Source organism: Hyperolius riggenbachi, chromosome 3 (genome assembly GCF_040937935.1).
Source record: "Hyperolius riggenbachi isolate aHypRig1 chromosome 3, aHypRig1.pri, whole genome shotgun sequence".
Lineage (NCBI taxonomy): Eukaryota > Metazoa > Chordata > Amphibia > Anura > Hyperoliidae > Hyperolius > Hyperolius riggenbachi.
The window spans coordinates 422,712,806-422,730,426 of NC_090648.1; the positions used below are offsets into that span (position 1 = coordinate 422,712,806).

At 47.2% G+C, this 17,621-nt stretch overlaps 1 pseudogene; it reads left to right on the forward strand.

The window, feature by feature from the left end:
* The first annotated feature begins 914 nt into the window (after nucleotides 1-914).
* Nucleotides 915-17,117, forward strand: LOC137560768 (protein SEC13 homolog; annotated as a pseudogene).
* The last annotated feature ends 504 nt before the right edge of the window (nucleotides 17,118-17,621 follow it).

A 17,621-nucleotide genomic window follows, 5' to 3' on the forward strand; every position in this document is an offset into this window, starting at 1 on the left:
TTAATCAACCTCATTGTTAGGGCTGCTCAAATCCGAATCCGGTGAGATACCCGGATAGTTGCTATCCGGATATCTCCCAGTAAGCCTGTCCGGGGTGGGCGGGGGGCTTCAAGCTTACCTGTCTGACGTCTTCTTCGTCCGTCCCTGGCACCTCCCACGATGCGTTCCACGCGGCGGTCACGTAACTACAAACACTTCCTCCTTCCGGGGTGAAGGAGGAAGTGTTTGTAGTCACGTGATGCACGTGGGACGCATCGTGGAAGGGGCCAAGGACGGTTGAAGAAGACATCAAACAGGTAAGCTTGACCCCCCGCCCACCCTGCACAGGTTTACTGGGAGATATCCGGATAGCAACTATCCGGGTATCTCCCGGATTCGGATTTGAGCAGCCCTACTCAATGGGCTTGATTCACTAAAGCGTGCTAACAGTTAGCACGCTGGTGAAAAGCCCATTATCACGCCTAAACACAGTTTAGGCGTGATAAAATAAACTCTGCGCACATTAAACCCTATGCGACTTTCCATGTGCACCGGACTTTGCGCGCCACTTTATTCCTCAAAACGGTGCTAACCTACTTAGTGCAATGGTTATTACGCCCAAAAGTCTTTAGGAATGCTAAGTAGGTTAGCACCGCTTTGTGAATCAAGCCCATTGTGTTGAAATCCTACCTTAAATAATTACACCAAAAACGTTTGGACCTTTCATCCTGGGCACTTTGGAAGCTGGACAAGTGCTTTTCATTTAATGTAGTGTTACAGTTTAATCTTATCACATGTATATGATTTCATGTCAGCCTACCATCCATCCTATCATTTCCTAGCTGCAGAGGGTCCTCCTGGAAGGCCATCTCACAGATTTGCTTGTTCTTTTCAGGCATGAGGGGCCGGTGTGGCAGGTAGCCTGGGCTCACCCAATGTATGGAAACATCTTGGCCTCCTGCTCCTATGACAGAAAAGTCGTCATCTGGAAAGAGGAAAACGGCACTTGGGAGAAGATGTACAAGTACACCGGCCATGACTCCTCAGGTAACATCCTGCTGACAAGGAGAGCCTTATGACTTGTCGTTCCATATCAGCTGGAGAGGGACATTAGTGGTAGGAAATTCTGATCTAATCATGAAGTAGTGGTAATGTCTGGAGATGTCATCTGTGGGGCTGGAGCAGTGGGCATTTTTTTGTTTAAAGTGAATCTCCAGACTAAAAATCTACTCAGCAGCACTGAAAAGGTTTGGTGTTTGCTTAACAGTTTCACAGCATCAGAACTTAGTTTTTCTTACCAAAGCCTAATTTTTAGCTGCACAGAAGCTAAGTGGCGCCCCATCAAAGAAAACTGCCTGGGCATTTTTCCCCTGATGCTGTGCAAAGCATGATGGGATTTCTGATGTTTTTGTTCTCGTTGCCTAGCAACTGGGAGGGGTGATCTGGACACAGGACAGTTGGAACTGTGTCTCATGCTCCCTGTCACCTCCTTTCGACCAAAGAGATGGCTGCCCCCATGAAATCGCAAACATTTGCCTGTTCTTTAAAAACAAGGTGGGTAAGAGATTATATTACCTATCTATTTTAATTAACATAACTAATGTAACTTAATGACAGTATGTTTGTTTAGGCTGAAGTTCCTCTTTAATATGAAAAGCATCTTTGTCAGGAATGAAGTCGCAGTAACTTTCTTGAAGCAAGAGTGTTGCAAGTACACCCTCAGCATTTTGTCCTCCCCTTCAGCATTTTGTCCTACCCGTCATGCAAATACGCCTGGGAAATCCTGCTCATGCTCTGTGCAGATTATGGGCTGGACTGATGACATTATAAGAGCCAGGTTTTGGTACAGCACTTGGAAAAGAAGTGAGCAACAGAGCAAAGTGATTATAAAGATAAGAAATCTGAGATGGCATGCTATAAGGGTCACTGCTGCAGAAATCGGGCTGAATCCGCAGTTTCCCCGCAAGCAAATTGCGCGGCGAAACTCTGCCATGGGGATAATGCTGCAATCGATTCAGACGACATTGCAGCATTTTTTCATGCGGGAGGCAGCGAATCCCATAGCCGTGCATGGCACGGCTTCTGGGATTCATCTGCCTACTTGCAGATTTGTGCTGTGTGCTGGCTGACCGCTAATTGGTCAGCGGTTTCAGCATACAAAAGGGTTGTATAGGATTGGTCGCCCCCCTTCCTCTGAGGTGCATTGTTATTTGTTGCGGTGTGGATACTTTCGCACACGTCAGTGCTCTTTCCTGTTTGGCTGTGCGCTGCGTACGCTGGCCACTGATTGGTTGGCGGCAACTACTATTAGCTACTGACAGCGGAGATGTCTTCTGCCTATGTCAGCACTTAGTGAGGGGAGGCGCTTTGTGCCAGCTGATTGGTCGGCGGCCCAGGCACATGTTCATAGTACGGCGGTATAAGATGCCTTTGAGGGTGATACAGTGAGCATATGGACAGTAAGTATACAGCGCTGTGAGACATAGTAGTGCCTAGGTTGTTTTTGTTTCAAGCTAGGCATGAGATTAAACATTGGGCAACGTGTGAATTTTGGAGGGGGCGGGGTTTACCCGTCCTATGCAGTTCCCCATCAGGTCCTCTTATGACCTGGCGCCTGTTGATTGGATGGATGATGTGCTGCACCATATTGGTCTATGATGGATATATAAGTGAGTTGGATGGACACTCTTTTATTGCAGTTTTATAAACTTAACAAAGAGCTTGATTGCTCGAAACAGCGGCCTGTCATTGGATTTGCTGATTTTTATCTGATGTGATCAATAAAGAAGCTTTAATTACATCGGTGGTACCTGCACGATTTGGTTCCTGCATCTAACAGCTCCGGTGGTGTGGAATGCTGTTTGCTTGGGCGCACCTTCTCCTTTGTATGGGTGCTGCCCCCCCCCTTTCACTGTATCCTAGAGAAACCAAAGAATGATTACTTATTTAGCCTCAACTAAACATTGAAATATCAGTTTTGGTTTTGCCCACCCTAACTGGGTAGTCTGTGAGGTCAGACATTCTCAGATGACTTTGCATGTCTTATTATCAATAAAGATCAGTTCCAGTTGTGGATAGTAAATCCATGCAATATAATGGTCATAGTGGGGTTCTCTTGCAGCTTGTCTCCTATGCAGTGAACTCCATAGGCTCGATTCACAAAGCGGTGCTAACCCAGTTAGAGACTTTAGGCATGATAACCATTGCACCACGCTGGTGAAAAGCCAGTTTAGGGCCTCGATTCACAAAGCGGTGATAACCCAGTTATCACGCCTAAAAGACTTTAGGCGTGATGACCTTTTCACCACTGAGTTATCACCGATTTTTCCTGCTCTTCGCGCGAAGTTACCGCGCGTAACCGCGTTCGCGCGTACGCGCGTGAGAGCGCGCGCAAAGTCCCATAGGGCTTAATGGGAGCTTCGCGCGAAGCGTCGGGTGTTGCGCGCGCACTTACGCGCGTACGCGCGTACGCGCGCACGCGCGGCAACTTCGCGCGAGTTTCTACTTATCGGGCTCGATTCACAAAGCGGTGCTAACCCAGTTAGCATGCCTAAAAGACTTTAGGCATGATAACCATTGCACCATGCTGGTGAAAAGCCAGTTTAGGCGTGATAAGTTTAGGTGTGATAAGTTTAGGTGTGATAAGTTTAGGCATGCTAAGTTTAGATAAGTTTAGATCGCTTGCAAAGTCCCGCACGCAAAGCAGCGCCATTAAACTTTATACAAAGTGCACCAGTCTTTGCTAGAGTAAAACTTTTGATCAGCTGTGCACTGCGGTGCTAACGCAGTTGGCGCTTAAACTTAGCATGCCTAAACTTATCACACCTAAACTTATCATGCCTAAACTTATCACACCTAAACTTATCACACCTAAACTTATCATGCCTAAACTGAGTTTAGGCATGATAAAGGGCTTTTCACCAGGGTGCTAACTGTTAGCACCGCTTTGTGAATCGAGCCCATCATGCCTAAAGTGACTTTAGGCGTGATAAGGGCCTTTTCACCACGGTGCTAACACTTTGCACCGCTTGGTGAATCGAGCCCTAGGGGCTCGATTCACAAAGCGGTGCTAACCCAGTTAGCATGCCTAAAAGACTTTAGGCATGATAACCATTGCACCACGCTGGTGAAAAGCCAGTTTAGGTGTGATAAGTTTAGGTGTGATAAGTTTAGGTGTGATAAGTTTAGGCATGCTAAGTTTAGATAAGTGTAGATAGCATGCAAAGTCCCGCACGCATAGCAGCGCCATTAAACTCTATGCGAAGTGCACCAGACTTTGCTAGCGCAAAACTTTTGATCAGCTGTGCACTGCGGTGCTAACGCAGTTGGTGCTTAAACTTATCATGCCTAAACTTATCACACCTAAACTTATCATGCCTAAACTTATCATGCTTAAAGTGAGTTTAGGTGTGATAAAGGGCTTTTCACCACGGTGCTAACTGTTAGCACCGCTTTGTGAATCAGGCCCCATGTGTTGGGCCCCACACGACTTCGGGTTAAAGCTGGCCTGCGGAAGTTCAGACGGCGCCATTTCTCTACTCACCTATACAGGGGACAGCCCATGGGATGTCAAGAAGATCAGCAATGTGCATATGGTGAGGGCTACGCACATTGGGCCTGATTCACAAAGCGGTGCTAACAGTTAGCACCCTGGTGAAAAGCCCTTTATCATGCCTAAACTCAGTTTAGGCATGATAAGTTTAGGTGTGATAAGTTTAGGTGTGATAAGTTTAGGCATGATAAGTTTAGGTGTGATAAGTTTAGGCATGATAAGTTTAAGCGCCAACTGCGTTAGCACCGCAGTGCACAGCTGATCAAAAGTTTTACGCTAGCAAAGTCTGGTGCACTTCGTATAAAGTTTAATGGTGCTGCTTTGCGTGCGGGACTTTGCAAGCGATCTAAACTTATCTAAACTTAGCATGCCTAAACTTATCACACCTAAACTTACCATGCCTAAACTTATCACACCTAGGGCTCGATTCACCAAGCGGTGCAAAGTGTTAGCACCGTGGTGAAAAGGCCCTCTTCACGCCTAAAGTCACTTTAGGCATGATAAGAAGGGCTTCGCGCGAAGTTTCCGCGCGTAAAGTTTTGCGCGCGCTCCCGCGTGCGTGCGCGCGATGCGCCCATTAAACCCTATGGGACTTTGCGCGCGCGCCTGTGCGGGTGCGCGCGCAAAACTTTGCGCGCGATAACTTCGCGCGAAGTGCAGGCAAAAACGGTGCTAACTCAGTGGTGAAGAGGTCATCACGCCTAAAGTCCTTTAGGCGTGATAACTGGGTTAGCACCGCTTGGTGAATCGAGCCCCTAAACTGGCTTTTCACCAGTGTGGTGCAATGGTTATCATGCCTAGGGCTCGATTCACAAAGCGGTGCTAATCCAGTTAGAGACTTTAGGCATGATAACCATAACTTCGCGCGAAGAGCAGGAAAAAGCGGTGATAACTCAGTGGTGAAAAGGTCATCACGCCTAAAGTCTTTTAGGCGTGATAACTGGGTTATCACCGCTTTGTGAATCGAGCCCGATAAGTTTAAGGGCTCGATTCACAAAGCGGTGCAAAGTGTTAGCACCATGGTGAAAAGGCCCTTATCACGCCTAAAGTCACTTTAGGCATGATAAGAAGAAACTCGCGCGAAGTTACCGCGCGCAAAGTTTTGCGCGCGCAACCGCGCACGTGCGCGCGCAGCGGCCCCCGCTTCGCGCGAAGCTCCCATTAAGCCCTATGGGACTTTGCGCGCGCTCTCACGCGCGTACGCGCGGTAACTTCGCGCGAAGAGCAGGAAAAATCGGTGATAACTCAGTGGTGAAAAGGTTATCACGCCTAAAGTCTTTTAGGCGTGATAACTGGGTTATCACCGCTTTGTGAATCGAGGCCCAGGTGTGATAAGTTTAGGGGCCTGATTCACAAAGCGGTGCTAACAGTTAGCACCCTGGTGAAAAGCCCTTTATCATGCCTAAACTCAGTTTAGGCATGATAAGTTTAGGTGTGATAAGTTTAGGCATGATAAGTTTAAGCACCAACTGCGTTAGCACCGCAGTGCACAGCTGATCAAAAGTTTTGCGCTAGCAAAGTCTGGTGCACTTCGCATAGAGTTTAATGTCGCTGCTATGCGTGCGGGACTTTGCATGCTATCTACACTTATCTAAACTTAGCATGCCTAAACTTATCACACCTAAACTGGCTTTTCACCAGCGTGGTGCAATGGTTATCATGCCTAAAGTCTCTAACTGGGTTAGCACCGCTTTGTGAATCGAGCCCTAGGGGCTCGATTCACAAAGCGGTGATAACTCAGTTATCACGCCTAAAAGACTTTAGGCGTGATAACCTTTGCACCACTGAGTTATCACCGATTTTTGCTCTAACTCGCGCGAAGTTTCCGCGCGTACGCGCGTACGCTCCTACGTGCGCGCGCAAAGTCCCATAGGGCTTAATGGGAGCTTCGCGCGAAGCGGGGACGCTGCGCGCGCGCGCGTGCGCGGTTGCGCGCGCAACACTTTGCGCGCGGAAAATTCGCGCGAGTTGCTTCTTATCATGCCTAAAGTGAGTTTAGGCGTGATAAGGGGCTTTTCACTGGCGTGCAAACACTTTGCACCGCTTTGTGAATCAAGCCCAAGGTGTGATAAGTTTAGGCGTGATAAGTTTAGGCATGATAAGTTTAGGCATGATAAGTTTAGATAAGTTTAGATCATGCGCAAAGTCCTGCACGCAAAGCAGCGCCATTAAATTTTATGCAAAGTGCACCAGACTTTGCTAGCGCAAAACTTTTGATCAGCTGTGCACTGCGGTGCTAACGCAGTTGGTGCTTAAACTTATCATGCCTAAACTTATCACACCTAAACTTATCATGCCTAAACTTATCACACCTAGGGCTCGATTCACAAAGCGGTGATAACCCAGTTATCACGCCTAAAAGACTTTAGGCGTGATGACCTTTTCACCACTGAGTTATCACCGCTTTTTCCTGCTCTTCGCGCGTGAGAGCGCGCGCAAAGTCCCATAGGGCTTAATGGGAGCTTCGCGCGAAGCGGGGACGCTGCGCGCGCACGCGCGCGTTTGCGCGCGCAAAACTTTGCGCGCGGCAACTTCGCGCGAGTTTCTTCTTATCATGCCTAAAGTGACTTTAGGCGTGATAAGGGCCTTTTCACCACGGTGCTAACACTTTGCACCGCTTGGTGAATCGAGCCCCTAGGGCCTGATTCACAAAGCGGTGCTAACAGTTAGCACCCTGGTGAAAAGCCCTTTATCATGCCTAAACTCAGTTTAGGCATGATGGGCTCGATTCACAAAGCGGTGCTAACCCAGTTAGCATGCCTAAAAGACTTTAGGCATGATAACCATTGCACCATGCTGGTGAAAAGCCAGTTTAGGCGTGATAAGTTTAGGTGTGATAAGTTTAGGTGTGATAAGTTTAGGCATGCTAAGTTTAGATAAGTTTAGATCGCTTGCAAAGTCCCGCACGCAAAGCAGCGCCATTAAACTTTATACAAAGTGCACCAGTCTTTGCTAGCGTAAAACTTTTGATCAGCTGTGCACTGCGGTGCTAACGCAGTTGGCGCTTAAACTTAGCATGCCTAAACTTATCACACCTAAACTTATCATGCCTAAACTTATCACACCTAAACTTATCACACCTAAACTTATCATGCCTAAACTGAGTTTAGGCATGATAAAGGGCTTTTCACCAGGGTGCTAACTGTTAGCACCGCTTTGTGAATCGAGGCCGATAAGTTTAGGTGTGATAAGTTTAGGTGTGATAAGTTTAGGCATGATACGTTTAGGTGTGATAAGTTTAGGTGTGATAAGTTTAAGCGCCAACTGCGTTAGCACCGCAGTGCACAGCTGATCAAAAGTTTTACGCTAGCAAAGACTGGTGCATTTCGTATAAAGTTTAATGGCGCTGCTTTGTGTGCGGGACTTTGCAAGCGATCTAAACTTATCTAAACTTAGCATGCCTAAACTTATCACACCTAAACTTATCATGCCTAAACTTATCACACCTGGGGCCTGATTCACAAAGCGGTGCTAACAGTTAGCACCCTGGTGAAAAGCCCTTTATCATGCCTAAACTCAGTTTAGGCATGATAAGTTTAGGTGTGATAAGTTTAGGTGTGATAAGTTTAGGCATGATAAGTTTAGGTGTGATAAGTTTAGGCATGATAAGTTTAAGCGCCAACTGCGTTAGCACCGCAGTGCACAGCTGATCAAAAGTTTTACGCTAGCAAAGTCTGGTGCACTTCGTATAAAGTTTAATGGTGCTGCTTTGCGTGCGGGACTTTGCAAGCGATCTAAACTTATCTAAACTTAGCATGCCTAAACTTATCACACCTAAACTTATCATGCCTAAACTTATCACACCTAAACTGGCTTTTCACCAGAGTGGTGCAATGGTTATCATGCCTAAAGTCTCTAACTGGGTTAGCACCGCTTTGTGAATCGAGCCCCTAAACTGGCTTTTCACCAGAGTGGTGCAATGGTTATCATGCCTAAAGTCTCTAACTGGGTTAGCACCGCTTTGTGAATCGAGCCCCTAGGGCTCGATTCACAAAGCGGTGCTAACCCAGTTAGAGACTTTAGGCATGATAACCATTGCACCACTCTGGTGAAAAGCCAGTTTAGGTGTGATAAGTTTAGGCATGATAAGTTTAGGGGCTCGATTCACAAAGCGGTGCTAACCCAGTTAGCATGCCTAAAAGACTTTAGGCATGATAACCATTGCACCATGCTGGTGAAAAGCCAGTTTAGGCGTGATAAGTTTAGGTGTGATAAGTTTAGGTGTGATAAGTTTAGGCATGCTAAGTTTAGATAAGTTTAGATCGCTTGCAAAGTCCCGCACGCAAAGCAGCGCCATTAAACTTTATACAAAGTGCACCAGTCTTTGCTAGCGTAAAACTTTTGATCAGCTGTGCACTGCGGTGCTAACGCAGTTGGCGCTTAAACTTAGCATGCCTAAACTTATCACACCTAAACTTATCATGCCTAAACTTATCACACCTAAACTTATCACGCCTAAACTGGCTTTTCACCAGCATGGTGCAATGGTTATCATGCCTAAAGTCTTTTAGGCATGCTAACTGGGTTAGCACCGCTTTGTGAATCGAGCCCCTAAACTTATCACTCCTAAACTTATCATGCCTAAACTGAGTTTAGGCATGATAAAGGGCTTTTCACCAGGGTGCTAACTGTTAGCACCGCTTTGTGAATCAAGCCCTAGGTGTGATAAGTTTAGGCATGCTAAGTTTAGATAAGTTTAGATCGCTTGTAAAGTCCCGCACGCAAAGCAGCGCCATTAAACTTTATACGAAGTGCCCCAGTCTTTGCTAGCGTAAAACTTTTGATCAGCTGTGCACTGTGGTGCTAACGCAGTTGGCGCTTAAACTTATCACACCTAAACTTATCACACCTAAACTTATCATGCCTAAACTTATCACACCTAAACTTATCATGCCTAAACTGAGTTTAGGCATGATAAAGGGCTTTTCACCAGGGTGCTAACTGTTAGCACCGCTTTGTGAATCAGGCCCAAGGCGTGATAAAGGGCTTTTCACCAGGGTGCTAACTGTTAGCACCGCTTTGTGAATCAGGACCATTGTGTTTACACTGTAAAGGTGGCCATACACTGATAGATTTGCAGCAAGTTCGACCATCAGATTTCTGTCAGATGCCTGTTAAGTCGAATCTGACAGGAATCTATCTGATGTGTGCCACACACTAGGAACATATTTCCAATAGATTTCAGGATGAAATCTATTGAAAATCGATCTAAATGCATTATTGGACCATTAGATCCAATGCAACCCTATGGGCCGTTGATCAGGATTCACTGGTTTCCGCAATAGCGCATCCGCATTTGCAATTGTGTTTTCCGCATGTGATTTTTCACGTTTGTCCTGTGTTTTTTTTTAATGCGTAGGAATACTTTGTAATTACCGAGGCATGGATTGTGCAGGAAAAAGAGAGCTTTCTTTTTGCGGGGGAAAAAAAGCAAAACCCGAATAAACGCTAACAATGTACATTTCCCAATTGCAGCAGTGCACGTTTGGCCCCCAGATGACACTGTATATTCAGTCTTGTTTTATATTCAGGTCACTGTCAGCACACCCTGTTAGCACGTACTGACAGCAGGGCGAGTAAGCTGCAGTGGCGGGAGATCGGCACAATCGGCGGTAGTGTGCAGCGGGCTAATTGAAATGTACTCCCTGGCAGGGATAACAGGTCCCAAACAGGGCATAGATTTCAAATAGCGTGGTCTGGAAGTGGTTAAAGCAATACTGAAGCGAAACTAAAAAAAAGTTAGATATTCACCTATGTAGAGGGATGGCTCTGAATCCCATAGAGCCTTCCCAGTCCTCTCCATGCCATTGTTTCAGCGCCGTGCCTCCATTGAGATCCCAGAGCCTTTGGGACTCCTTAGAAGGCTTTGGAAACACTTGCCTCTCTGAGTGGTTCTGAGAACAGGTGCAGCTGTGAGCCTGGACTAGCACCTTGTAATACAGAACAGCTAGTCTTCGGAAGTACTCGGTGACACCATTTGAACAGCGGTAGACCAGGGGCATGGGGTGAGGATCTAGAAGGTATCTATCTTTATTTCAATATTACTTTGAGCCTTACTATTTCAACCAAGAGGCAGCCAGGCTGCATCTGAATGACATCCAGCCCAGAGCCTTTTATAGGCTAATGGAGGATGTTAGCTTCCAAAACAGTTTTTTAGCATGCAAACAAATGCGGCCTGGCTTTACGAAGCACTGCCATTTCTCCCTGCTCTATACAAAATGTAAGTTCTACTTTATTGCTAGCTGCTGCCAGGTTATACTATGTTTGCATGACATTTCCCTTTAATTAGAGATTAGGGTAGTTAATGCATATTCTAGCATCTGTTTTGGATGCAATGGGAGCAGTCTGCCTATTAGAGGCTCTGCCCACATATGCTGGTACTTATTCATATGTGCTGTCATGCCTCTGTGTTGTCTTCACTTCAGAATTGCTTTAAAGAAAAAAAGAGCCCCTGGGGGGTACTTACCTCGGAGGGGGAAGCCCCTGGATACTAATAAGGCTTCCCTCGTCATCCTCAGCACTTCCAATCCAACGCTGGCTCCCTGGAAAGTTGTTGCCAGATTGTGAACTAGCGGCTTCCATCACTGGTTTCCCGAACAGGCGCAGTAGCTGCTTGCCATTTGAGCTCTGGTGGAAATAGCCGAGCCTAATCAGGTCTACTCCACTGCACAGATGCTTGGCTATTTCTGCCGCGCCCAATTGGCAAGCTTGCATGAGGCTCAATGATGTCAATACTGTGGTGGCCGTTTCTCTGGGGAAGCCAGTGCTGGATTGAGGCTGCTGAGAAGGACAGGGAAGCCTTATAGGATCCAGAGGCTTGCCCCTCCCGAGGTAAGTACCCCCAAAGGGCAGTTGTGTATACAGGTTTACTTTAAGCTTATTAGTGTGAGGTTCTCTGCATGTTGTTTCTGGCCTTTGCTGTGCTGGCTCTACCAAGCTGATGGTAAATAATTCTGCTTTTGTCCCTCCATAGATCAGGTTTAATGCTGTGAGTTGGGCCCCTTCAGTGGTGCCTGCAGTTTGGTGGATCAGCGGCCATCTGGACAGAGGCCAAATTACATCAACAGATTTGTGTCTGGTGGCTGTGACAACCTGGTAAAGATCTGGAGGTAAGTTGGAGCTCTCCTGACAGGGCAGTGGTGGAGAGGAGGCACCTCTTTGTAAATGAGGAAAGTGTTCAGCACTCTCTCCTTTTATTCAGGGATGGTCAGTGGAAGGAAGACCAGAAGCTAAAGGCACACAGTGATTGGGCGAGAGATGTGGCCTGGGCTCCCTCTATTGGTCTCCCTACTTGCACTATAGCCTGCTGCTCTCAGGTAAACATGAAGAGGAGTTTTCTATTCCATACATTTGCGGTAATCCAGCTCTGTTGTAACAAACCATTGTTGGGTCTGTCTTACAGGACGGCAGAGTTTACATCTGGACATGCGTGCCATGAGCAGCTGGACACCAAAACTACTGCATAAATTCAATGATGTGGTGTGGCACGTGAGCTGGTCCATCACCGCCAACATCCAGGCTGTGTCCAGGGGAGATAACAAGATGCGTAGCCATGTCCGTGCTCACCTGCCCTTGTGAATACAAAGAAGAGCATTTGTGGCCCGTGGAAGTCAGAGCTGGTGCAGTGTGAATAGCGGTAAAGGGGAGGGGTTTTGCAGCTTTCTGGGCTCCTGTTGTGGAGATTTCCTCTGACTTTCCAACTCCAGAACGATTTTGTTTAATTGTTGGATATTGTAGAAATATATATGTATAGCTTCTATGACCTTGCTGAGGTTGTCTTTGTCTCTATCTAGGAGAATTTCCCTAATTTTTTCATAAAGATGAACTTGAATTTTTAATATATCTGTTACGGCCAGAACCCAAAGTCTGGCCACTTCGGGTTCTGGCCGGTCAAAACGCGAAGTGGCTGTTCACCTGCAGCCAATGTTAGAAATGAAGTTTCGCAAATGCATTAATATCCCGGCGGCGTTAAATGAATGAATTCCCCGGCGGCATTATGTGACCGGATGAAGCCGCAGACCTAATGGAGCCACCTCTTCGGCTCTGCCTCCTCTCCTCCCCCTGCCCCTCTCTTATGCAGCTTTGGCAGCCGGGGACATGCGTGTCCCTCAGAGTTGTTCGTAGCAGCAGGGAATCCTGCCTTTTGTTCCTCTGCAGAGTGGCTGCTGGCAGAAGCGATGTCTGCAGCCTTCCCGCTCTGCTTCCCTGCCGCTACCAACGATCCTGGGGGACACGCGTGGTCCCCGGCTGCCACAGCTGCATAGGAGAGGGGCAGGGGGAGGAGAGGAGGCACAGCCGAAGAGACGGCTTCATCCGGTCACATAATGCCGCCGGGAATTCATTCATTTAACGCCTCCGGGATATGAATTCATTTGGGAAACTTTTCATTTCTACCATTGGCCGCAGGTGCCCGGCCACTTCGCATTTTGACCGGCCTGAACCCGAAGTAGCCAGACTTCGGGTTCTGGCCGTAACATATCCAAAAAGTACAAAAAATTGATTCACAAATCTTCAAAAGAAGTTGATCTTAGGGCTGGTGCACACCAGAGCGGTTCTGGAACGTTTTTAAAAACTCTAGCTGATTGAAAACTGCTTTGGTAATGTATTTCAATGGGATGGTGCACACCAGAGCGGTTCGTTTTTCCTACAAACGCAAACTCGGGGGCTGCAGCATTTTTTAGATTTCTGAGGCGTTTCTGCCTCAATGTTAAAGTATAGGAAAGTGGAAAACTGATCTGAAAAACGCTAGATCAGAGCGGTTTTCCAGGCCTTTTTTGTTACAGAAGCTGTTCAGTAACAGCTTTACTGTAAAAATATATGGAATCTGCTATACAAAAACGCTCCAAAAACCGCTAGGCATGTTTATAAAATCTCTCTAAACATGCTTTGAAAATCTGCTTCAAAAACCTCTAGCGTTTTGCGGATCTGCTAGAGGTTTTTGGTGTGCACTGGCCCTTAAAGTGGTTCTCTGGTATGTTTAAAAAAGCTAAAACTGACACTTACCTGGGGCTTCTATCGGCCCCCTGTAGCTGTAATGTCCTGTGCCGTCCTCCTCTGGTGCTCCGTTCCACGCTGCCGGTAACTTGCTAATTATTCGTCTAACTAGACAAATAGAACTGCGGCTGTGCGGCCGTGTCCGCGCTCGTTATCGGGAGCCTACTGCGCAGGGGCAGTACAAGAAAATTTCTACTGTGTCTGCACAGTAAGCTTCCAATGACGTGCATGCTCGCTCCTGCGCGCGGGAGCGCAGACACGCAGCCGCAGTTCTATTCGTCTGGTTAGATGAATAATTAGCAGGTTACCGGCGGCGGGGAATAAAGCATCGGAGAAGGATGGCACGGGACATTACAGCTGCAGGGGGCCAATAGAAGCCCCACTTAAGTGTCAGTTTTAGCTTTTTTTTAAACATACCAGAGAACCCTTTAAGACACGCCAACACATAAAAAGGTGCAATATCAAAACCGTTAGATCAATTATTTTTAAAAGATGACGTTGACTTGTTTCAGGTAGACCCTTCTTCAGGCCTTCACAAACAATTGTACATCTGCACTATACACACAGCATAAGATGGAAAACCATCTGGACCAAAACTAAGCCAGGAATATCCACTTGCAATGTGAATAGGGCAACAAATGGAGCAGCATCTGGACAACAACCAAGCCAGGAATCACCACTTCCAAATATAGAAAAACACCACACACAGGCTGAACCGACCAAGGGAGAGTCCACAACAAGTTGATGTTGTCGTCTTATAAAAACAATTAATCTTACTGTTTTGATATTGCACTTTTTTATGGGATGTCGTGTCTTAAGATGAATTTCTTTTGAAGATTTGTGAATCAATTTTTTGCACATATTAAAAATTCAAGCTCATCTTTATGAAAAAAATGATTTGCTATGTACTTATCTTTGTCTGTATACTGGTGAGTAACTGGTGTAGTGGCGCGCCGCTAAAAGGATACGCTTTTTTCTGGTCTCCTAATTTACATAAATACAGTGAAAAGTTGTATGACACCGACGCTGTCTGAGACCGCGGACTGCTGCTCAGGAGAACTGTCGTGCAGGAAGTGGTTGGTGCAGAAGCTGCTGAGCAGGTACTTTAAAGGGAATCTGAAGTGAGAGGGATATGGAGGCTTCCATATTTATTTCCATTTAAACAATACCAGTTGCCTGACTGTCCTGATTTTACTATCTGCAGTAGGGTCTGAGTCACACACCTGAAACAAGCATCCAGCTAATCTTGTCAGGTTTTTGTCAGAAACATCTGATCTGTACTGGTATTGGGCTCTGCCTCTGACACGGCAGACCAAGGTTCAAATCCAAGCGCTTCCCTTTCAGTAAGCCAGCACCTATTAAAGGGAACCTAAACTGAGAAGGATATGGATTTTTCCTTGTAAAATAATACCAGTTGACTGACTCTCCTGCTGATCCTATGTCTCTAATACTTTAGCCACAGCCCCTGAACAAGCATGCAGATCAGGCGCTCTGACTGAAGTCAGACTGGATTAGCTGCATGCTTGTTTCAGGTGTGAGATCCAGATACTACTGCAGCAAATTGATCAGCAGGAGAGTCAGGCAACTGGTATTGTTTAAAAGGAAACATCCATATCCCTCTTAGTTTAGGTTCCCTTTAAGTAGGAGACTTTGGGAAAGATTCCCTAACACTGCTACTGCCTATAGAGTGCACACTAGTGGCTGCAGCTCTGGCCCTTTGAGTCCGCCAGGAGAAAAGCGCAATATAAATGTTATTTGTCTTGTCTTCTTCAGGGTCTATGGCTTAAAGTATCGGAGGAAGAGTATTAGCAGGACAGCCAGGCAATTTGCACTGTTAAATTAAATAAATATGTCAACCTCCATATCCCACATACTTCAGATTCCTTTTAACGTAACCCCTCCCCATCTAGTAGGCTGAATAGCAGGGCTGTGGAGTTGAGGAGTCAGAGCAATTTTTGGGTACCTGGAGTAAGAGACGGTGGTTTCATAAACTGAGGAGTCAGATGTTTTTTGTACTAACTCCACAGCTCTGGTAAGTATAAGACAATAGTATATAGTATACTGTAAGTATAAGACTAAGGAGTCGGAGCAATTTTGGGTACCTGAAAGTCAGTCAGTGGTTTCATAAACTGAGGAGTCGGATAATTTTTGTACCAATTCCACAGCCCTGCAGAATAGTATACAGGCAGGTAATTCCAGTGCAGCCCTGTGCAGGGACTTGGGAGGTTGCGTGAACCTGTGCAGGGACTTGGGAGGTCGCATGTGCCCGTGCAGGGACTCGGGAGGTCATGTGCACCCGTGGAAGGACTTGGGAGGTCGCCTGCGCCAGTGCAGGGACTTGGGAGGTCGCGTACGCCCGTGCAAGGTCTTGGGAGGTCGCGTGCACCCGTGCAGGGACTTGGGAGGTTGCGTGCGCCCGTGCAGGGACTTGGGAGGTTGCGTGCGCCCCTGCAGGGACTTGGGAGGTTGTATGCACCTGTGCAGGGACTTGGGAGGTTGTGTGCACCCGTGCCGGGACTTGGGAGGTCGTGTGCGCCCGTGCAGGGACTTGGGAGGTCGCGTGCACCCATGCAGGGACTTGGGAGGTCGTGTGCGCCCGTGCAGGGACTTGGGAGGTCGCGTGCGCCCGTGCAGGGACTTGGGAGGTCGTGTGCGCCCGTGCAGGGACTTGGGAGGTCGCGTGCACCCATGCAGGGACTTGGGAGGTCGTGTGCGCCCGTGCAGGGACTTGGGAGGTCGTGTGCGCCCGTGCAGGGACTTGGGAGGTCGCGTGCACCCATGCAGGGACTTGGGAGGTCGTGTGTGCCCGTGCAGGGACTTGGGAGGTCGTGTGCGCCCGTGCAGGGACTTGGGAGGTCGCGTGCACCCATGCAGGGACTTGGGAGGTCGTGTGCGCCCGTGCAGGGACTTGGGAGGTCGTGTGCGCCCGTGCAGGGACTTGGAAGGTCGTGTGCGCCCGTGCAGGGACTTGGGAGGTCGTGTGCGCCGGTGCAGGGACTTGGGAGGTCGTGTGCGCCGGTGCAGGGACTTGGGAGGTCGTGTGCTTCCATGCAGGGACTGGGAGGTAGCGTGCGCCTGTGCAGGGACAAGGAGAACACATTTGAGAGTAGCAAATACAGCCACCTGCACTACATACAAAAGACTGGCCATAGTCTGGAAATCTTTCTCCAACTATATGCTTAATTGATATGTTTCTCCTCTGATTACAGGTGACCCTGTGATAGGAGTCTGTGGACGGCCAATGGGCTTGCATCAGTGATGTAAACAAAGGACAAGGCGCAGTGTCTGCAGTTACAGAAGGGCAGCAGAACGAGCAGTGACGTCTAGCCTTGATTGGACTAACAAAATTATTAATTTCTACTTCCTGTATGACAGACAACATCCTCACTAATTTATCAGAGAGAGGTGAAATCAAACTTGGACAATTTGCAGTTATTATAAATACCAACTCTGTAAACCGCAGCGCCCCCACCTGTGTGTGCGCGGGATCACGGGACTACACTATCTTGCTGCAGATTTTTTCTCAATATTTTATCAGATTGTTAGATGGTGCAGCACCCAGGGCAATTAAAAGATAATTGTTTATACAAAAGAGGCATTACTTATCTGAATATTTGGTCATGCTTCAGCTTGTAATTCTGTAAGAGCTGATGTGACCGCGTGAGGCAATGTTTTTCCTTTTCTCCACAGAGTATACATATTCAGGCAGTCATTCTCTGGCTCCTGTGTGAAGTGTTTTCCCTTCACTCTTGTGCAGGCAGCAGCAGTTTATCCTCCATCTCCACCATAGCGTTACAGCCTTTTGCACCAGGTATGACAACAGCAGGAAAAAGTAGGAAGGCTCTGTGTTTTCATTAAAGGACAACTATCAATAACCAAGTGTTCTAAAATTACAATGTACAAAGTATGTCTAAGTAGCTGCGTAAACATTAACATAAGAGGCAAAAGCTGTAATTCATTAGATTGTAGCTGCATTGGAATGATTTTTTAGCAAAGGGGAGTCTGTGCTTTATGAGAAAAGTGACAATACAGTCAGTGCTGGTCTCTGCATATTTCAGAAGGCTACAGCAAAATACTTTAGTATGAAAATCTTGCC